This window comes from Eriocheir sinensis, chromosome 4, assembly GCF_024679095.1.
Source record: "Eriocheir sinensis breed Jianghai 21 chromosome 4, ASM2467909v1, whole genome shotgun sequence".
NCBI classification, from domain to species: Eukaryota; Metazoa; Arthropoda; class Malacostraca; order Decapoda; family Varunidae; genus Eriocheir; species Eriocheir sinensis.
This window is the reverse complement of record NC_066512.1, coordinates 28,983,436-29,003,435: the sequence shown is the minus strand read 5'-3', so window position 1 is coordinate 29,003,435 and position 20,000 is coordinate 28,983,436. Positions and strand designations below refer to the sequence as shown.

At 46.5% G+C, this 20,000-nt stretch overlaps 1 pseudogene; it reads left to right on the top strand.

Annotated features, from left to right (window-relative positions):
* The window catches only part of LOC126982375 (spondin-1-like), a 63,647-nt pseudogene that overhangs the window by 28,871 nt on the left and 14,776 nt on the right, over positions 1–20,000 (top strand).

Sequence of the window (20,000 nt, the reverse complement as noted above, 5' to 3'; positions counted from 1 at the left end):
ATTTATTGGTCGAAACTGACGTGAAACAGGTGAGGGAGGAAGGAGGAGAGGACGGGATGATGGCCATGAAGGAGGGAGGAATGGAGGAATGGGAGGAACTCACGTTAGGGAGAGGGAGAGAGGGAGAGGGAGGGAGGGAGGAAAAGAAGAAGGGAGGAAAGGAGGGAAGGAGGAATGGAGGCATGGAGAGAGAGAGAGAGAGAGAGAGAGAGAGAGAGAGGGAGGACAAAAAGAGCAACAAGGGAAGGAATTTGGAGGGAAACTGTTTTGTTATTGTTGTGTTTCGTCAACGTCACGGTGGTGCTGCTGCCCACCACCACCACCACCAACAACAACAACAACAACAACAACAACAACAGCAAAAACAACAACAACACGACCTGGGGAGGCGGTGGTCGAGTGGTCAGTGTGCGGGCGCGGTGAGGCCGTGGACTAGGTTCGAGTCCCACCGAAACGCTGATTTTTCAAACCATCGCCCAGTGGCGGAAGATTACATACATGTTGACCAGGTCTTCAAGCAACCCTAACTTCAGCGCGTTCGTTCAAGTGGAGCACCTGGGGCAGCATGGGCCAAGGAAAGATATAACGGCAGACACTATAAATAAAATTCGCCTGCGCCGCTAACGGACTGGGATCGCCCATGAGACCCCTCAAGGCAGCCTACAAGCGCTATAGGCCGCACATAAAAAAAAATGTTCCCCCCTGAACTTCTTTTTAAGGTGCTGCCTATAACATCGGTAGCCTGTCTTGAAGGGTCTCCTGGACGACCGCAGCCCGTTAGTGGTGCAGGCGATCTGTATTTACAGTGGCTGCCGTGATGTATGACTTGTTTGGCCTTTGCTGCCCCCCCGGTGCTCCACTTGACCGAAGTCGCTGATGTTAGAATTGACTGAAGATATGGGCAGCATGTGGGTCATCTTCCGCCACTCGGGGCAGCATATGGGTCATCTTCCGCCACTCGGGGCAGCATGTGGGTCATCTTCCGCCACTCGGGGATGGTTGAAAATCGTCAGAGTCCTTTGGTGGGACTCGAACCTAAGTCCCTGGTCTCACCACGCCGCACGCTGACCACTCGGCCACCTCCTCCATTCTTCCTTCAATTACAGTGTTAAATTCCCTTAAATATTTCTGTCTACTTACACTCCCTTGAACAGCATTCCTTACCCTCTCTTCAACACACTTCACCCACCCGCCCTTCCATCTCCTCCCCTAAACAGTTCTACACCCTCCCTTCAACACACTTCACCTCCCCTTCCTTCTCCCTTCACCCAGGTCACCTTTGAGGGCTTGTGGTCCCACACACACCCAAGGACTTCCCCAACAACGAGTGGCTGACGCACTTCTCAGATATCATCAGCGCCTCACCTCCGCCGACTACATGGTCTGGGAGTACAGCAAGGAGGCCTCAGACAGGCTCAAGCAGGTGGCCGAGTGGGGCTCAACGCGCACCCTCGAGTGAGCTCAAGAGACAGGTAAGGGCAGGAGAAGGAGAGGAGGAGGAGGATTAGGGAAGGGAGAGGCTGACAGGCTGGAGATGAGGGAGGAGAGAGGATGAGAGAGGAGATGAGAGAGAGAGAGAGAGAGAGATGAGTGAGAGATGCTGTACGGATGAGAAAGATGAGTGAAATATTGTAAAGATGAGGGAGAGACAGATGCGAGAGAAAGGGAGATGCTGTGTAGATGAAGGAGATAAAGCTGAGTGAGAGAGATAATGTGTTGATGAGAGAAAGAAAGGTGAGATCATGAGATGCTGTAGAGATGAGAGAGAATGGTTTTAGAGAGAGCCTGGAGAGATGAAGAGGCTGCAAACACCCACCTACTCTTGATATCTGCTTCAGGCATTAACAAGCTTTCAAACGACGACCTCCTAACCCTCTCCACCTCTTCTTAACCCTTCTAGAGCTTCCAACTACTCTAACGCTTTAACTACCCTATAAACGTCGACTTCTCAACCCTCCACAACTTTCAATGTCTATAATCTAATCCACCACCTCATAACTCCTCAAACCTCGACTTCTTAACCCTCAGCACCTATTCTTAACCCTTCTAGAGCTTCCAACGTTTATGTTCCAACCCTCTGTCTTTTAACTACCCTATAAACGTCGACTTCTCAACCCTCCACAACTTTCAATGTCTATAATCTAATCCACCACCTCATAACTCCTCAGACCTCGACTTCTTAACCCTCAGCACCTATTCTTAACCCTTCTAGAGCTTCCAACGTTAATGCTCCAACCCTCTGTCTTTTAACTACCCTATAAACGTCGACTTCTCAACCCTCCACAACTTTCAATGTCTATAATCTAATCCACCACCTCATAACTCCTCAGACCTCGGCTTCGTAATCCTCAGCACCTATTCTTAACCCTTCTAGAGCATCCGAAGCAGATATTTCAACCCTCTACCTATTAACTTGCCCTCAAACATCAACTTCTCAACTCCACAGCTTCCAACGTCTATATCATTCAATCAACCACCTTTTTTTAACCTTTCAAAGATCGATTTATCAACCCTTCACAGCTTTCAGTCTATACTTCAAACTTTCACCGCCTCATAACAACCTCTCAAATATCGACTTCTCAACCCCTCCACCTCCAACCCACCACCTCTCAACCCTTCAAATCTCGCCTTCCTAACCATCAACATCTCTTTTCAACCCTTCTACAGCTGCCAACGTGTACCCTCTACGCCACTACCTATTTCAACCCTACAAACATCAACTTTTCAACCCTCCAGAGAACCCACTGTCCATGCTTTAATCTGTTACCTCGCCTTCCTAACCCTCCCCACCTCTTCTTAACCCCCCAGAGTGACCACATCCGCACCATCATCAAGGCTCGCGGTCTGTGGCACCCCAACGTCAACGGCAAGACCTTCGCCGTGTTCCGCGTCGACAACCGCCACCACCTCATGTCCCTCGTGTCCATGCTGGGTGAGTGGGTGCTGGGGAAGAGGAGGAGGAGGAGGAGGTGGGGGAGGAGGAGAAAGGGAAGTTGAGGAAATGGTAGGTAGAGGTAAAGTAGGGAACATGCTATAGCAGCGCATGATGGGAGATGAATTAGGAAAAGTAAAGAAGGAGAGAGATGAGATGAAAGAGAAGAAGCTGAGAGAGAAGAAAGGGAGAAGAGAAGGAGAAAGAAGAAATAAGAAGAGTGGAGTAAAGAGGACGAGAGGTAGAAGCCGAGTAAAGAGAGAGACAGGGGTGGTACTATGACTTTGGCGTAAAAAAAAAATATAAAAAAAAAACCCTGCTCACTGCTATAATGACGAGAATACAATAGAACACTAAGCCACAATATATAACAACACCCTCCATCCCTTCCATCATCTCCACCTTCCCTCTCCACAGGACCTACCCCGGACTGGATCGTGGGGGTGTCGGCGCTGGAGCTGTGCCTCGCCAACTGTTCCTGGGTGCCGCACAAGACGCTCAACCTCTACCCCTACGACGCCGGCACGGACTCCGGCGTCACGTATGAGGTGAGCCAACGCTTGGTGTGTGTGCGGCTGTGTGTGTGTGTGTGTGTGTGTGTGTGTGTGTGTGTGTGTGTGTCTCTTGCTCTGTGTCCCTCAGCCCCCTCCGCTCTTTAATCTTGTGTGTGTGTGTGTGTGTGTGTGTGTGTGTGTGTGTGTGTGTGTGTGTGTGTGTGTGTGTGTGTGTGTGTGTGTGTGTGTTAATGAGTATGTGTTCAAATTTCAATAACATGAACGAAAAAAATATACTCTCTCTCTCTCTCTCTCTCTCTCTCTCTCTCTCTCTCTCTCTCTCTCTCTCTCTCTCTCTCTCTCTCTCTCTCTCTCTCTCTCTCTCTCTCTGTGTGTGTGTGTGTGTGTGTGTGTGTGTGTGTGTGTGTGTGCGCTCTCATTTTTCTCCCTCCCGATGTCAGCAGTCAGGGAATATTGTGTGTGTTGTGTGTTCCTGTCACGGGGTCAATTGAGAGAGAGAGAGAGAGAGAATGTGAATGCAATACAGGACCCTCCCAAAAAAAGAATGAAATATGAGTTGACTGATCTACACACACACACACACACACACACACACACACACACATATGGTCGTGCGATACAAGACTTCCTCCCCCCCCCGCTCTCTCTCTCTCTCTCTCTCTCTCTCTCTCTCTCTCTCTCTCTCTCTCTCTCTCTCTCTCTCTCTCTCTCTCTCTCTCTCTCTCTCTCTCTCTCTCTCTCTCTCTCTCTCTCTCTCTCTCTCTCTCTCTCTCTCTCTCTCTCTCAATTTACTTCCCTTCTTCCTTCCCCCTCTCTTCCTTACTCCTTTTCCTCCCTCATTATCTAGTTCTCTCTCTCTTCCTTACTTCAAACCCCTTCTCCTCCTCCTCTTCCTCCTCCTCCTCCTCCTCCTCTCTTCTTTGTTTCCTTTTCCCTCTCTTTCCCTCCATTTCTTATCTTTCTTACTTCGCTCTCCCTCTTTTCCCTTCCTCCTCCTCCCCCTCCTCCTCTCCACTTCTTCATAAGCCACGTCACCTCCCTGCCCTGCGATATTCTACACCTGGTCCTTTGTTTATACGAGTCCACGGATGGCTTGCAGGGGCTGGCCAAGACAAGGCGACATTGCTTTTCTTGGTGACATGAAGGGATACACGAACACACGGCAGCACGGACGAAGAGGTACAGGTCCATATTCTTAAACGTATCGGGCACCCTTTATGATTACTCGTATTTCCAAAGGCCACGGAGAGAGAAGATTAACCGTGTTTTGAAGGGATTTTTTTTCCCCGTTCGTGGCGCAGAAGCCGTGTAAAGCTATATCACCAGGATCACAAACACTCCATGAAAATCCCACACAAACTTCTATGGTACTACGAGAGGCTTTTCAAACAGGCGAACTGAAGTGCGGATACGTTTAAAAATACCGGCCTCTTGCAGACTCCTTACGTTCTTATGTTCTTATGGGATGTAGGAGACGAGGTGACAGTCTTTCCTTGGTGACTTAAGAGATACACGAATACACGGTGGCACAGGTAAAGAGGTATAGAGGGAACACAGGTAAAAATAACACTCACCAAGCCCAGGTATTGTCAGTGGCGGTCCTCCAGGTGTGAAGTTACGTACCTGTGAAAAGAACGAAAACGAAAATTGTTATTGGTAGTAGTAGTAGTAGTAGTAGTAGTAGTAGTATGTTAAATTTGGCCTGTGTGTGTGTGTGTGTGTGTGTGTGTGTGAGAGAGAGAGAGAGAGAGAGAGAGAGAGAGAGAGAGAGAGAGAGAGAGAGAGAGAGACGGGGGATTATCTGAACAAATCGTGACAAATTATTAATCAGAAGAGGAAATGCGGAAGATAATCCTTTCTCTCTCTCTCTCTCTCTCTCTCTCTCTCTCTCTCTCTCTCTCTCTCTCTCTCTCTCTCTCTCTCTCTCTCTCTCTCTCTCTCTCTCTCTCTCTCTCTATCTATCTATCTATCTATCTATCTATCTATCTATAACACCTGCTAATCTCGCGCCACACACACCTGTTAATCGCTCCCGCAAAGGTGAGATTTATACCTGTGAGCCGAGCATTGCCACCTCGCACACCTGACCTTCACACCTGACGCTCCACTCCTCATTAGGCGAGAGGACAAACCTGACTCTATAGCCACCAAATTAAATAAACAATGATTGGGCTAAAGTAACCGAGTGGCTGCCTTCATAAAACTAATGATATATACAAGCCAGCGATAAGATAGATAAATTGATAGGCAGCTAGATAGATAGATAGATAGATAAATAGATAGACAGATAGACAGATTGAGTGGTTGATCGATTGATGAAAAGAGCTAGAGAGACAGCTAGAAGAGAAGAATTAGAGAAAAGAGAAGATTAAAGAAGAGAGGAAGGAAGATTCGGTGGAAAGGGATAAAAAGAGTTGGAAGATAAGAATGATAGGGAGGAGGAGGTGAAATACGTCTTGTTAACATGTCAGTCTTTGCTACTGTGCTCGACTCCCTACCAACGCTATAGGCTGTCGATAACCCGTGGTATTAACAGCAACATTAGACACGGCAGTATTGACTTAACCACCGACCCAGTTTGACACACGATATACTTATTGCCAACACCTCAGTCATCAGGTATTAAAAGCAAGGTTGGAAGGACTGAACCAGCAAAACCGACCTTGTTTAATACACTCTTCTCTGGCTGGGCAAGGGTGGCGCTGCTAACATATATATATAAGACAGATAGAGAGATAGATAGAGAGATACAGAGAGACAGACAGACAGACAGACAGACAGACAAGCACGACAGACACAGACAGACAAACAGGCACAGAGAGAGAGAGAGAGAGAGAGCAAAGATAAAAGAACAAACGGGATAAAAACACATAAACAAGTAAAAAAGTAAAAAATAAATAAAAATAAGAGAAAATGTAGGTAGGTAGATAAAGAGTTTGATGAGTAAGTGAGTTCGTTCATCAGTTTGTCAGGCCGTGAATAGAAGAGGAAGGCAAGCCAGGCAGGAAAGGAGTAACAGCTAGAGGAATTAATGGCTTATCCCTGACAGCCTCCTCCTCCTCCTCCTCCTCCTCCTCCTCCTCCTCTTCTTCATCTTCATCACCCCTTTCCCTCCTCCTGCATCTTTCGTAAATCCCTCCTCCTCCTCCTCCTCCTCTTCTTCCTCTTCTTCTTCTTCCTTATCTCCTCCTCCTCCTCCTCCTCCTCCCTTCCATCCTTCCCTTCCTACTCTTTCTTTTCCTTTCTACCGACTTCCTTTCTACCTTCCTCCCTTCCTCTCTTCCTTTAATCTTCTCTTTTCTCTAATTATTCTCTTCTGTCTTTCCATCTCTCTTTCCATCAATCTATCTATCTATCTATCTATCTATCTATCTATCTATCTATATTTATCTATCTATATTTAAGCTCTTTCTTTTCTATTTTTTGTCTCTTCCTATCTCTCCTTCCCTCCAATTCTCCCTCCTCCTCCTCTCCCTTCCCTCCAATTCTTCCTCCTTTCCTCCTTTTTCCTTTCTTCCCTTCCCCTCCCCTCCTGCTCCTCCTCCTCCATCCTTCCTGCCCTTCATCTCTCACTTTTCTCTTCTCCATTCTCTCCCTTGCATTTGTCCTTCCCTCCCTCCCTCCTTCCCTCCCTCCCTCCCTCCCTTTCCCTCCCCAAGACGTCTTTCATTCTTCCTCTGCGACAAGGAAAAAAAAAAAAAGAGAAAAAGAAAATAGTGAAGATATATTTTTTTCCTTCATGTTTTCTTTTCTTCTTTTTTTCTTCTTTTTTTTTCATTTGAGGCACGAACCAAAAATCCTCAGGTAACCGTGCTGTCACCTCTCTCTCTCTCTCTCTCTCTCTCTCTCTCTCTCTCTCTCTCTCTCTCTCTCTCTCTCTCTCTCTCTCTCTCTCTCTCTCTCTCTCTCTCTCTCTCTCTCCCCCCCACACACACACACACAAACACACATGCACAGAGAGAGAGAGAGGTGAAAAAAATAATTTTCCAACAGTGTTTTGCATCAGTTCCCGTCAGATGTCACTTTTTATTTTCGTTTCTCTCTCTCTCTCTCTCTCTCTCTCTCTCTCTCTCTCTCTCTCTCTCTCTCTCTCTCTCTCTCTCTCTCTCTCTCTCTCTCTCTCTCTCTCTCTCTCTCTCTCTCTCTCTCTCTCTCTCTCTCTCTCTCTCTCTCCTCTCTCTCTCTCTCTCTCTCTCTCTCTCCTCTCTCTCTCTCTCTCTCTCTCTCTCTCTCTCTCTCTCTCTCTCTCTCTCTCCTCTCTCTCTCTCTCTCTCTCTCTCTCTCTCTCTCTCTCTCTCTCTCTCTCTCTCTCCTCTCTCCCTAACCAACTATACCCAACCATACCTAAAACCAACAACCCAACCTAACTAACCACCTAACAAAACCAAACCTAACCTAACAACCTCACTCACCTTCCTTCCTTTTCCCCGTTAAAACTGACACCATTTAAAGCCAATCTAGTCATGACTCAATTCACCTCCTTCCCCTTCCTTCCCAACAGTCTGCCAACCTCCACCCCTACATCCAGTTAAGTCACCTCCTTCCCCTTCCACTTCCTTTCCCAACAGTCTGCCACCTCCTCCCTCTCGTTAACAGTTACCCCAGTCCTCTCTTTCTTCCTCCCCACAGTCTGGCAACTCCCCTACCTTCCCCATTTACCCTTATCCCATTTTTTTATCTCCCCCATAGTCTCCCAACTCCCCAACGTTACCTAATTTTACTCTCCCCCGTTGGCTTCCTACCCCACAGCACCCCAAACTCTATGACGTACTCCGTTTACTCCTTTCCCTCCTCTTCTCCCTTCCCCAGTCCGCCAACTCCCCGACCTACCCAAAAGGCAAGATCCGTCGCATCACCAGCAGCTACCCCAACGACCCCGCCTCCCCCTTCTACGACCCCACCGGCAAGCCAATGAAGCCCCTGGCACGACTCACCATCACGAGGCAGCGCGTGTATGAGAAGTCGTGCTCGGACACAGGTAAGGAACGACCACCACCACCATCACCATTATTAGTAATAGGCAAATGGTCGTAGATTGTGTGTGTTTTAATGTTATTGTAGTTTTTTAGCTTTTTTATCAGTAGTAGTAGTAGGAGGAGGAGGAGGAGGAGTAGGAGTGTTAGTAGTAGTAGTAGTAGTAGTACTAGTAGTAGTAGTAGTAGTAGTAGTAATGGTGGTGGTAAGAGCAGTAGTAGTAGTAGTAGTAGTAGTAGTAGTAGTAGTAGTAGTAGTAGTAGTAGTAGTAGTGGTAGTAGAAGTAGTGGTAGTTGTTGCAGAAGTAGCAGGAATATTGTCACACATTCTGCTCATCCAATTGCAATGTTTTTCCCATTACTGCAAGTCAAGTCTTATCTCTGTTTCTGTATACTGGCCATCATTTTTTTTTTTCAATCATTCCAGGCAATTAACCCTTTCTTCTGTCTGTACCCGGCAATTGGCGCAGTTTAGAAAATGTACACTTTAATTTACCATGCCAGGCAATCCAATCTATTTACCTTATTTTTGTCGAGAAATATGAGCCAGGAAGATGTTTTTTCTTTCTTGATATTACAAAGTTTTTATATATCTTTTCACCGCTTGGCTCAGTAGTTCAGAAAAGGTCTTTACAGGTAGTAGTCGTAGTAGTAGTAGTGGTAGTAGTAGTGGTAGTAGTAGTAGTAGTAGTAGTGGTAGTAGTAATAGTAGTAATAGTAGAAGTAAAATAGTGTTATCACATAGTCTGCTTTTTTTAAACATTCAAGGCAATCCAATCTATGCAGCTTATTTTTGGCAGAGAATTGGAGCCAGCAAAGTTATTTTTTCTCTCGTGCAATTACTAGTGTTTATATATTTTTCCACCCTCTGGCTCAGTAGGTCAGCGGAAGTCATTACTAGTTTATTCCCCTCCTCTGAACACTCTCCCCCGATAGCGCCCACCATGTTTCTGTGTTTTTCCTGTCTCTCTTAATGGAGTAATGTTGTTTTTAAGGAGCGGACCAAGTTTTTGCCAACCCTCTATAATGAAAGCTTTCGGGAGAGAGAGGCAACACACACACACACACACACACACACACACACACACACACACACACACACACACACACACACACATACATATATCTGAGCTATACACGTAGATACGCACGCACGCACTCACGCACGCACGCTGACTCGCCTGCACGCACGCAAACATATTTACATAGCTTTTTTTGCCCCCCTAAAATTCCCTTATTAAAATCCCCATCTTTTTAAAGCCCCCCAAAGCGACCTGACTCCTTAAAGGTCCCAAATATAAGTCCAAAATAATAAAGAAAAAATAAATAAACCTTAGAAAAAAAAGAAAGAAAACTTGAAACACTTGTTTTTTCGTGTTTGTAATAATAGTTTTTTTTTAGTAGTTTGTCTGTTATATGAGCAATATTTTTTTTTCCTTGTTGTCTGTCTCATGTTCACTTATGTTTTAATTCGTTTCTCTTATTTTCTCTCTTTTTTTCTCTGTCTGTCGGCCTGTCTGTTTGATACTCTCTCTCTCTCTCTCTCTCTCTCTCTCTCTCTCTCTCTCTCTCTCTCTCTCTCTCTCTCTCTCTCTCTCTCTCTCTCTCTCTCTCTCTCTCTCTCTCTCTCTCTCTCTCTCTCTCTCTCTCTCTCTCTCTCTCTCTCTCTCTCTCTCAGATATCCTCGCCATCGACGAACCGGAGTACGAGGAGTCGGACGAGGACGCAGCAAGACGTAATGTTGTTTCCTCTTCTTCTCTCATTAGAAAGTGGAACGAAAAAAAATAATAAACTTGAATCCCTGAGGCGTCCGGAGGAGAAGGTTGGGCCGTAAGAGATAAATTTGGGCCATATTTTTACACAATATACAAACCAGAAAAAAATGCCTTCGGTCAGTATTCTCAGATCCTTCCGCTCTCTTACATAAACTATTTCCAACGGTTAAAAATGAGATCAATTGGGTTCTAATGAGTGTTGTTTTAGATTCGTGGTACAGAGGAAGGGTCAAACTACCACCAGGGTCATAAAACTACCCAAGGAAATTACCCAAACTCTTATGAAAGCCTTGTTTAACCCGGTAACAGCGACGGGCCAAATTTGTGGCTACCAGTGTGCAACGACAAGGCCAGAATTTGCTTACGATATAACCCCCAAAAAACGGATGATTCATAAACTGATCGCTTTGATATATATTATGAAATGGTTTACGTGAGTGATGATTTTTTCTCATTTTTTTCGCTTAGAGGGACCTTTAAGAAACATGATCCCCGCAGCTACCGGGTTAAATGTGTTAGATATGTCAGTCGGGTTCTAATGAGTGTTCTTTTAGGATCACGATGCAGAAGGGTCAAACTACCACCAGGGTCATAAAACTACCCCAGGAAAAGACCCAAACTCTTATAAAAGCAAAATGAAGAACAGACAGAAAGAAATGGCTACCCTTACGCCCCTTCTCCAGCGGACGCCTCGCATATGACTAGTGTGATATATGCAATGATTATCTCTTTATGTGCATATATGTTTAGTATGCAACAAGTAGCTTTTACTGTATCAGCATTGCCCTATTTATTATGTATGAGTTTTCTGTATTTAGTTTTTACGTGTGACGGAGTTGACATTAGAGTATCCATATGTATTGCTATTATTATTATTATTATTATTATTATTATTATTATTATTATTATTATTATTATTATTATTATTATTATGAGTAATAGGAGGAGGAGGAGGAGCGTATGTACATCATATTATTTTATTTGTTATTTTATTTTTTCTTCTTTACACTTTAATTGATGCTTCCAGTTAACGTTATCATTATTATTATTATTATTATTATTATTATTATTATTATTATTATTATTATTATTATTATTATTATTATTATTAGTGTGTGTTCATCAAGCTGTTTTTTCTTTCCCTTTCTTTCATTAATTCACGTCCTCGCCGCCTTGATTTAAAACTCATCGGCGTTCTGGCGTGAGAGAGAAGCTGACGAACCTATTTTTTCTCCTTTCTCCCTCTCCCGCCCGCCCGCCCGCCCTCTCTCTCTCTCTCTCTCTCTCTCTCTCTCTCTCTCTCTCTCTCTCTCTCTCTCTCTCTCTCTCTCTCTCTCTCTCTCTCTCTCTCTCTCTCTCTCTCTCTCTCTCTCTCTCTCTCTCTCTCTCTCTCTCTCTCTCCTTTCCTTGTCTTACATTCCCATCCCTTCCTTGCCTTGCCCTTCCCTTCCCTTGCTATTCCATTCCACCCCTTTCCTTTCCATTCCCTTTCCTTCCCTTCCATTCCCTTCTCTTGTTTTCCTTCCCTCTTCTTCCCTTCCCGTTCCATCCCAACCCATTTCTACTCTCCCATTCCCATTCCATCCCATCCCCATCTTTACCCTATTATCCCATTCCCTTCCCATTCCATCCCATCCCATCCATTCCCTTTTCTATCCCCTCATTCTCATCCCATCCCTTCCCTACCCTTTCCATCCCATCCCATCTCTTTCCCTCCCATCTCATTCACATACCAATCCACTCCTTCCCATCCATTCCTTTCCCTACCATTCCTATTCTTTCCCATCCCATCCCATCCCAACCCATCCCAACCCTTTTCTATCCACCCATGCCCATCCCATCCTACCCCATTCCATCCCAACCCTTTCCATTCCATCCCTCTTCTTCTCATCCCTTCTCTACCTTCCCTCCCCATACCTTCCCCTTCTCGTCCCTTCCTTCCATTCCATTCCATTCCCTCCTTCCTTCCTCTCTTCCTCCTCTTCCCCTCTCATCACATCCCTTCCTACCACTCTCGACCCTCCACTCCCCAACCCCTTCCCATCTCTTCCGCGCCCTATTCCATCCCATCACATCCCTTCCCTTACCAATCCACTTCCTCCCATCCATTCCTTTCCCTACCATTTCCATTCTTTCCCATTGCATTCTGTCTCTTCCCTTCCGTACAATTCTCTACCCTCCAATTCCCAACCCCTTCCCACCCCCCGCGCCCTTCCCTTCCCTCAAGCAGCCGAGTGTGCCGTCAGCGAGTGGTCTCAGTTCTCGGCCTGCTCAGCCACTTGCGGGAAGGGCCTGCGCTCCCGAACCCGCGCCTATCTCATGCCGCAGAAGGCCCAGATGATGATGTGCAAGAGGCAGCTGGACGAGAGGGAAATGTGCGCGGCTGACCTCATGTTCTGCGACGGCTCTGAGACGGGAGCTTTCACGCGGGTGAGTGAAGGAAGGAAGGAAGGAAGGATAGGAGACGAGAGGGGGAGAAAAAAAGACAGGTGTGTGGATGGGTAAGGAAAAGGAGAGGGTAGAAAAGGTGAATGGGAGATCTACCTATCTGTCTATCTATCAGTCTATACACCTATCTATTTATCTATGTCAAAATTATCCCATTCTCCCCTTTCCCTCCTTTCCTCAAGTTGTCTTCGACCACCGCAATATACCTATCTATCTTTTTTTTTTTTTTTACAACAAAGGAGACAGCTCAAGGGCACAAAAAAAGAAAACAACAATAAAAAAAAGCCCGCTACTCGCTGCTCCTAAAAAAGAATCAAAAGAGATGGCCGAAAGAGAGGTCAATTTCGGGATCTATCCACACTTCAACCACCAACCCATCCACCTGTCAATCTATCCACCTATCTACTTTTTTTTTTTTTTTTTTTTTTTTTTTTTTACAACAAAGGAGGCAGCTCAAGGGCACACAAAAAAAGAAAACAATAATAAAAAAAAAGCCCGCTACTCGCTGCTCCTAAAGTCATCCCATTCTCCTTTCCCTCCCTCCCTCAGGATAGCTTCGACCCTCGCGTCTGCTTGGTGTCGGAGTGGTCGCCGTGGACGCCCTGCTCGGCCACCTGCGGCAGTGGGATACGCATGCGCAACCGCCGCTACCTGGACCGCATGGGGCGTAAGAAATGCGACGAGGAGCTGGTGGAGAAGGAGATGTGCGTGGCAGACGTCCCCTCGTGCAACAACCATGAGACGGAGATTGTGAGTGTGTGGGGGGGATGTGCGGGGGATAGGGGAGGGGAGGAGGGAGACTGTGTGTGGGGGGGATGTGCGGGGGATAAGGGGGAAGGGGAGACTGTGGGGGGGGGGGGGGATAAGGATGTGTGTGGGTGAGGGGGAATGTGTGGGTGGGTGGGAGGGGTAGGGATATGTGTGTGTGTGTGTATGTGTGTGCGTGTGTGTGTGTGTGTGTGTGTGTGTGTGTAACCACTGATTCTTGGGAACTAGGAGACAAACTGTAACAAAATCTCCCTTTCTCTCTATAATTCTCCCTTTCCTTCCCTCCCTCCATTTCTTTCATAAGCTTTCTTCTCACCCTTGACTCTGAGATACAACCCCTAACATCTATCCTTTCTCTCTCCTTCCCCTCCTCAGATCAGCGACGACTGCGCGGTCACCCAGTGGTCAGACTTTTCACCGTGCTCCAGGACTTGCGGGCAGGGCGTCACGATGCGAACTCGCTCCTACCTGGTCCCCACCGCCAACCACTACCACTGCACTGTGCGGCTGAGGGACGAGCGCCAGTGTACGGGCAGCAGGAACGTGTGCTTTGACCCCGCCGAGGCTGAGGGTGAGTGCGAGGAAGGGATGGAAGGAAGGAAGGAAGGTAGGTAAGATGGGGGGGTTGGCGGGGTCAGGGAAGAAAGGTAAGGTTGGATAATTGAAGGTAGGAAAGGAATAGGAAGAAGGGGATGATGGAAATGTAGGAAGGAAAGATGGAGGAGTTGATGGGGCTAGAGGAAGGAAGGAAAGAGAAGGTAGGAAAGGTGGGTAGGAAATAGAAAGTGGAGGATAGGTAAGGAGGCGAAGGGAAGAGATGGGGAGAGGGAAGGAAGGAAGGAAGGAAAGTAAGATGGGAGAGTTGACGGGGTTTGGGGAGAGGGATAGGGAGGTGAGAGGAAGGGATGGAGGAAGGAAGGAAGGAAGGTAAGATGATGGAGTTGACGGGGTTAGAGGAAGGTAAGAGAAGGGATGAGAGATGAATGGGAGATGAAAAGATGGAAGAAACATTAGGAAGAGAAGGTAGAAGAGGTAAAGAGAGAAGGAGGAGAAGGAGGAGGAGGAGGAAGAGGAGAAACCGAGGAAAGGGAATGGAATGGTCTGTAAGAGGGGGGGGGGGAAGAAGAAAGGAGAGGAAGAGGAAAAAAGCGAATATAGTAGTAGTTGTAGCAGCAGTAATAGCAGTAGCAGCAGTAGTAGTAGTAGTAGTAGCAGTAGTAGTAGTAGTAATCTCTCCTAGTACACTAATCCCCTAACTAACCAACCAAACAGACAGCCAGCCAGCAAGCCCTCCCAAGCCAGTATAGCGTAAGGGGGAGGTAAGTCCTTTTGAATGAACCCACTGTCTTTGTTCCCAGTTGCCCTGCGCTCCCGAGACGTCAGGTCAACCCGCTAACCCAAGAGCCACCCTTCCTGACACTCCTCACACCCTCTGGAACCTTAAGAGTCCACCGCAGACACTTCTCTCTCTATTGCCCTGACTATCCCTAGGCAAGACTACATTCCGTGCTGCTACACTGAAACAATCTGACTGACCAACTTCCTACACTGACACATACGTTTTTTCTTCCTCCTTCCTTCCCTCCGTCCTTCCTCACACCCTCTGCAACCTGAAAGTCCACCACAGACCTCTCTCTCTCTCTTGCCCTTACGATCCCTTAGCAAGACGAACCTTATATACTTCCTACACTGACACAAACGTTTCTTCATTGACACAAACGTTTCTTCACTGACACAAACGTTTCTTCTTTCTCTCCCTTTCTTTCCGTTCCTCCTCACACCCTCCGCAGCCTGTATAGTCCACTGCAGACCTCCCTCTTTCCTGCCCTAACGATCCCTTAGCAAAAAGTACCTTATATTCTGAGCCCAGACTTCCCACACTGAGACAAACGTTTCTTCTTTCCTCTCCCTTCTGTCCGTCACTCCTTCCTTGCCTCTTCCCACGACGAGCCCTATTAAGAGAGCCCTGCCTTTCCGCACACACTCGACACAACTTGCATCTTTCACCAGCGAGTATCAGTATTAAGTTAAATGTTTCTTCTTCTCCATTCCTTCGCCTTTCTCTTTCCCCGACGAGCTATATTGATTAAGACATTGGTTGCATTCCGAGCCTTTACTTCCTTCCCAAATTTGATACGACTTACATCCTTGACAAGCGAGTATCAATATTAATCTATACATTTCTTCTTTATTTTCCCTTATTTCCTTTCTTCTTTCCTCCTTCCTCCCTTCCCTTGCTTGCTTCTTCCCACAACCTAAACCTTCTACTTTTCTACTCCCTTTCCTCCTCTCTTCCTCTTCTCTTCCTCCTCTTCCCTGCCAACCCTTATCAATGCAAACCTTTCCTCTTTCCCTTCCTTCTACTTTCCTTCCTTCTTCTTTACTCCTTCCAACGGCAACCTAAACCTTCAACCTCTCGACTCCTTTTCCCTCTTCTTCCTCTCCCTTCTTCTTCTTCCCTGGCATCCCTTATCAATTCAAACCTTTCCTCTTTCCCTTCCTTCTTCTTCCCTTTCCTCTTCCTTCTTCTTTACTTCTTTTCACTACAACTTAACCTTCTACACCTTTCCACTCCCCTTCCCTTTCTTCCTCTCTCTTCTTCTTCTTCCCTGGCTATCACTTTCAACGTTTCCCCTTTCTCTTCTTCTTTTTTTCCTTTGCGTCCTCCTTACCTAAACCTTAAACCTTTCTACTCCCTGTCCTCCTCTCTCCCTCTCTTCCTCTCCCCTGACAACCCTTATTAAGACATTAGCTAAGCCCTTCCCCTTCCCTCCCACGCATACACAACGACACACAGCCTTTACGAGCCAATACCGAGACGAACACAAGAGTCCCTTAATTTAAAGTGCCCCTCCTCCTCCTCCTCCTCCTCCTCCTCCTCCTTTACAACCGTTATTAAAGACGCAGCCTCCTGACCCTTCATTCCCCCACACTGACACACCAGCAGCGGCCCCAACGAGCTCATCCGCTGTCTTGATTAGGAGTTTTATGCTAAGGCCGCATTTTCAAACATTTCGGGAGGCGCGCACACACACACACACACACACACACACACACACACACACACACACACACACACACACATACACACACACACACACCATTCTTCCATCCACCAGTCCCTCTTCCATAGCTACCATATCCCCCCCCCCCCCCCATAGCTACCATTCTGTGTCTGATAAAGGTTCATATTCTCAAACATTTCGAAGCTTACACATCCACACTTGATAAGGCTCCGGTAGATAGTGTTGTGGGGGGTATTTCCATGGTGGGTAGTTTTGTGACCCTAGTGATAGTTTGACAAGGCTTCTGCTGCACCGTGATTGCGAAAAACACTCATGAGAAGCCGAGTCTTCCTTGTGGGCTTTGGATATATTGCTTGCGAGAGCTTACACACCAACATTCGATAAGGCTTTGGTAGAGGCTGTGTTAGTATGTCCGAGGATAATTTATTCCATCTCTCCTAACCTAACCTAACCTAACATAGCATAACATTACCACCTCCATTCCTCTACCCTTTCCCATTCCTTCCTATCCCTTCCATAGACCCAACATCCCTTTCCCGTACCATGAAACATACTTCCATTTCTCCTAACCTAACCTAACCTAACCTAGCATAACATTACCACCTCCATTCCTCTACCCTTTCCCATTCCTTCCTATCCCTTCCATAGACCCAACATCCCTTCCCCGTACCATGAAACATACTTCCATCTCTCCTAACCTAACTTAACATAGCATAACCACCTCCATTCCTCTACTCTTTCCCATTCCTTCCTATCCCTTCCATAGACCCAACATCCCTTTCCCGTTCCATAACACATACTTCCATCTCTCCTAACCTAACCTAACATAACATAACATAACATAACCACCTCCATTCCTCGACCCTTTCCCATTCCTCCCTATCCCTTCCATAGACCCAACATCCCTTTCCCGTTCCATAACACATACTTCCATCTCTCCTAACCTAACCTAACATAACATAACATAACATAACCACCTCCATTCCTCGACCCTTTCCCATTCCTTCCTATCCCTTCCATAGACCCAACATCCCTTTCCCGTTCCATAACACATACTTCCATCTCTCCTAACTTAGTCTCGTGATAATTTGACAAGGCTTCTGCTGCACCATGAATGTGAAAAACGCTCACTAGAACCCGACTCATCTCCCTGGCGGCCTTTGTTTGTAGATATCTCCTTCTGCCTACGACTCAAGACTCCTCTCCATCCAAAACTGATGGCATATGGTCACAGATGTTGCGCCGACTAAACGAAACTTTCCAACTTTTCCATTCAAAACTGACCTCTTTTCTAATCTTTTTTTATTCATAGTCGGAGAAGCGTCTATCGGGCTTTCTTGTAGTTGTTTTTACGTTGTGTCCTTGAGCTGCCTTGCCTCCCTTGCTGTAAAAAAAATATTGTTGCGAGAGTCGAAAGCGTCTGAGAATTCGAACCTTCTTAGTGTTTCATTAAGACGGCTCGTAACTCTCCCTCCTGATCCTCATTGTTGTTGCAAGCGATTCCTTTCCTTCCCTTGCCTTTCCCTCTCACATAACTCGGCAGGCATTATCGAGACGTTACGGATATATTTGAATATTTTAACGCCCATGCTAACATATTTGACAAGGCTTTCGTGTGACTTTTGAGCAATTCCAGGGGTAGTAGTTTTATAACCCTGGTGGTAGTTGTACCCTTCTTTTGTGCTCTGAAAACAACACTCATTAGAACCCGACTCATCTCCTTCATGACCGTTTAAACATTTCAGCGCCTAAGCTCACAAATTGGACAAGACTTTCGTTTGAGTTTTGACCAATTCCAGGTGTAGTAGTTTTATAACCCTGGTGGTAGTTGTACCCTTCTCCTGTACCCTGAACCTAAAACAACACTCATTAGAACCCGAGTGATCTCCTTCATGACCTTTGGAAATAGTTGATGTGTAGGGTGGCAGCGTTCGAGAATACCAGCATACTTTTCCCGCACATACTCCGATTACAGATTCTAAGACGCCGAATACACCGATTATAGATTCTAAGACGCCGAATACTCCGATTATAGATTCTCAGACGCCGATTGCTCTGTCTTTCCTTCTCCTCACAGCTCTTCCTTCCTTCCCTTCCTTCTCACACAAACTACGCTGGCCATTATGAAGATGACTTTGAGACCCCTTCAGTCCTATGTATATACAAGGACAATATTATCTGACGCCTTGAAATGTATTGCTTTAATTGATTAAGAAGAACACACACACACACACACACACACACACACAGGCGCACGCAAACCATCCCTCCTTTCCTTCTTTGCCTCCTCCCTTCCCTCCTTCCTTCCTCCCTCCCTTCCTTCCTTCTCTTCCTTCCTCCAGTACTTTCTTCCTTCCCTAATTCATTCATTCATTCTTTTCCTTTCTTCCATTCCCTTTCCTTCCCATCCCTTACAACTTCCCTTCCTTCCTTCCTTCCTTCCTTCCTTCATCCATTCCTTTCTTCATCCTTCCCACCTTTCCTTCACGCCCTTATTCCACTTCTCCCTTCCTTCCTTTTATTCCACTTCTCCTTCCTTCCTTCCTTCCTTCCGCATTATTAAGCCATCACATCATATTCCGACTCTACACCGGCCTGTTAGCGCTACGGGTGCATGTTCTGACAGCACACACGCCCGAATGTTACGGAATTTAAGGCCCCTATTCCCAGGCGCTTTCGGCTCTCACAACGACCATTCCCCAAGGCCACAGAGGAGGTTACCCGGCTTCTCATGGGCGTCTGTCACATTCACGGTGCAGCAGAAGCCTTGTCAAATTACCACTAGGCTCGATCACAAAATAACCCACCATGGAAATACTAACATAGAGCCTCAACCTGTATTCTCAGACGCATTCGGATCCCACAAAAACCACATCCCAAGACCACCAAGGAGATTAGCTTTGTCTTCGTGAGTGTTTTTGACGTTCATAGCGCAGCAGAAGCCTTGTCAAACTATCACTAGGCAAACTACCCACCATGGAAATACGCATAACAATCTCTACTAAAGCCTTATTAAGTGTGTGTGTGTGTGTGTGTGTGTGTGTGTGTGTGTGTGTGTGTGTGTGTGTGTGTGTGTGGTGTGTGTGTGTGTGTGTGTGTGTGTGTGTGTAAGCCAAGAAAGGTTTGAGAATATTGGCCTTGGACTCGTATAGTATCACACCTTTCGGGCTCTTGTTACGACCGTTTTTGAAGGCCACAGGGGATGTACATCGAGTTGTCATGAGTGTTTTTCCCGTTCATGGCGCAGAAGCCTTCCAAAATTACCGCCAGGGTCAAGAAACCACCCATGGAAGAACCTAAAACTTCTCCGAGAGCTTTTTATATCGATATACTAAGGTTTCGAAGAGTTTGAGAATATGTGCCTTAGTGTTTCCTTAAGTCCCTTGATCGTTCCACTCCCACCACCACGACCACGGTCAAACTCAGCCCACCTCATCCCCCGGGTTAATTCTAGGAAGGTTGCTTGGGTCGAGTCTAACATTACCCGGGGCGATGTGGTTGGGCTGAGGGACCATTCAATTAACAACAGAGTGCGGTGTCCCGAGACTTATTTTTCAAAGGTA